Below are 3,240 nucleotides of genomic sequence, written 5' to 3' on the forward strand. Positions count from 1 at the left end.
CAAATATTTTCTGTTTTAATCAGTAAATGCGTTTGACTATCAACATTTCATTTAGTCACAAACATCATTTCTGCCACCTTATATAAAGTAAGGAACAGCAGTCAATGACATATAGGTGGGTCGATGCAGGAAGCACTTAATACTTAACAGAAAACAGCATTAACATTAGCTTTTGAGCACTAGCTTTTTTTCCAGTAGTACACATACACATTCAAACACATCACGGAGACACGCCAAATGTATACTCTCGTGGCGATGGCATCAGTCTTCCATCATAAAACTCATCATATCACATGTCACAGAATTTTTACATAAAATCGTACCAAATTATCAACCTATGTAGGAAACTCATCCCAGCTCATATTTTACATGTGGTAGCATTTAGAATGGATGCAGTCATTCTAGATTTGAGAAAAATAATGCCCTAACTGGAGTTCCTCAAATTGTGGTAACTCGTGCAGACAACAGAATAAATAGCACTACTATCCACTGTCAAAAAATTGCCTAGCTTCCATTTTTATTAAACTTCTTACTTTGCTTTCCATATGCTCCTAGTAGAATGCACAATGGAACCAAACCTGATAGAATGAAATTCCTTCACAAACATCAACACACTAAAAAACGAGTAAATTTATTTATTCTAAAAAGTAACAGCCCACTAATACAGCGAATTTTGTACAAAACAGTATTTGTACAGATGGCTGAATGGTTCCACCAGTAAATCGCTCCCTTGTGAATACAAATACATTTAAACTTAACATCTTTAGCCATCTAGGATAACTCTGAATTAGCAAATAGATCATAGCAATCAATAAACGTGCTCATACTTCACTGGACCCAGCTCGTCTATTCAGGCCAGAAAGATGGTCTACTATAGACAAGATGTAGAATTCAAATATTTTTATTTCAGAATGAACAGTGGATGGACTGGTCTTTACACTAAATAAGCAATCTCTCAGTATCAACAATAGTGACTTACAGAAGTTAAGCAAATGCAAATCGTTATCACTTATTTGCAATTAGAGCCTCGCATTTCCCAATTGAAACTAATGGTTTGCTGCTGTACGCTCTAACTTTGCATAAGCATCTCAACAGTTGTCATATTAACTGGAAGCTGTTATAAATGTGAAGGCACAAAGTGAAACATTCAAGTCTCTGTCTATAATATAAAATATCTGTAAATATTAACATCTTCAGCAGGAAGCACTTTATGTTATTAACATTTTCGTTACTTACCCGTAGGTGTGATTCTGCTGACAATGGCGAGCTAGGAGGGCTGTTTGCAGGTACCAAAGTAGTTCTTGGCTCAGGGACAGGTACCACTGTAGCGAGTGGAACTGAAGTAACTTGCAGAGGTGGTCGTGGAGGCGCTGGAGGCTGCGTCGTCAGTGCTGGGAGTGGAGGAGCCGCGTAGGTGGTCAACAGGCAGGCATCTCTATGCCACAGATTTCCCACAATACATAGAGGTGCATTGCTATCACAGCTTCTTCAACAGAGAGAGCATCATCCTTTGTTATCAGCGAGTTGCCTGCGCACACAGTAAGTTGGCTCACTAACTAAAATTTACTAAAACAAATGTCGTAATCTACAGAAACACATCACAACTTCATAAGGACTGGCAAGTCTTAAATGGTAGAAATTACTTTTTAGTGAGTAAGAAGCCATCACTTAAAAGACTGGCACAAATATGTCCAGGAAGTTTGGACAAAAATAATGGCATATGTTGGATGGGCAGTAAAATCATGTATTCAACATAAAGGAAGTTTGCTCCTACAAAGTTTGGTCTATGCAGCAAATGCTGTACCTGAGCAAACAAATCTCAAACATTAAAATTAGTATAGAGAAGCTACTAGTACATTGCTAATATTGAGTGAAATAGTCTAAACCACACAGAAAAAATGCAAACCGTCTGCACTTCAGAATTTTCTTCTCGATTTAACAACTCAGCAATGGCAATACTTTCCCACGTGACTTTTCTAAGAATACAAAATATCTGTCACAAATTAATTTTCTGATTTATTAGTAAGTCTATTTTTAAGAGGCTGCTGACTCACCATATCTTTCTCAGAACATGATCAGGTAACTGTGATATTTTAAAGAAATCATGTGCAACAGAACCGGCAACCAATCCTGCAGAATTCAGTTCTAGTGAACGGAAACAATCAGTGTGGATTTCTTGTCGCTCTTCATTGATTGTCCACACTTTTGATGGGTACTTCTCTTCAGTCCCAAATAACAGTTGTTGTTCTTCACATGCTATTTTTAACCAGAAAAGTTTTATCTGAACATAAAAACTCTTCACAGTTAAACTGCAAACATTATCTGGTTTGTGGCAAACGGGCCTCAAGAAAAAGATGCCATATAATATGAACACTTTTATCCGGCTAGTATTACAGATGTAGGTGTTGGTCCTACACAACACAGAAGGCAACAAGATCCACATATTCACTATAAATTAAAACATTCATCAATTCTTGTCTGCCTGAATGTACATACTCAGAAAATCTCCATCCAAGCACATAGATAATTCTCAATGTAGTTTTTCATGCTATATGCTGCAGCTACAGGACTGAACATCTCATCTCATTATATATATATATATAGTTATAATAGAGGGAAACATTCCACATAGGAAATTGTATCTAAAAACAAAGATGATGTGACTTACCAAATGAAAGTGCTGGCAGGTCGACAGACACAAACAAACACAAACATACACACAAAATTCAAGCTTTCGCAACCAACTGTTGCCTCATCAGGAAAGAGGGAAGGAGAGGGAAAGACGAAAGGAAGTGGGTTTTAAGGGAGAGGGTAAGGAGTCATTCCAATCCCGGGAGCGGAAAGACTTACCTTAGGGGGAAAAAAGGACGGGTATACACTCACACACACACACATATCCATCCACACATATACAGACACAAGCAAAGCTTGAATTTTGTGTGTATGTTTGTGTCTGCTTGTGTCTGTATATGTGTGGATGGATATGTGTGTGTGTGCGAGTGTATACCCGTCCTTTTTTCCCCCTAAGGTAAGTCTTTCCGCTCCCGGGATTGGAATGACTCCTTACCCTCTCCCTTAAAACCCACTTCCTTTCGTCTTTCCCTCTCCTTCCCTCTTTCCTGATGAGGCAACAGTTGGTTGCGAAAGCTTGAATTTTGTGTGTATGTTTGTGTTTGTTTGTGTCTGTCGACCTGCCAGCACTTTCATTTGGTAAGTCACATCATCTTTGTTTTTAGATAT

This window comes from Schistocerca serialis, unplaced genomic scaffold (genome assembly GCF_023864345.2).
Source record: "Schistocerca serialis cubense isolate TAMUIC-IGC-003099 unplaced genomic scaffold, iqSchSeri2.2 HiC_scaffold_1362, whole genome shotgun sequence".
Lineage (NCBI taxonomy): Eukaryota > Metazoa > Arthropoda > Insecta > Orthoptera > Acrididae > Schistocerca > Schistocerca serialis.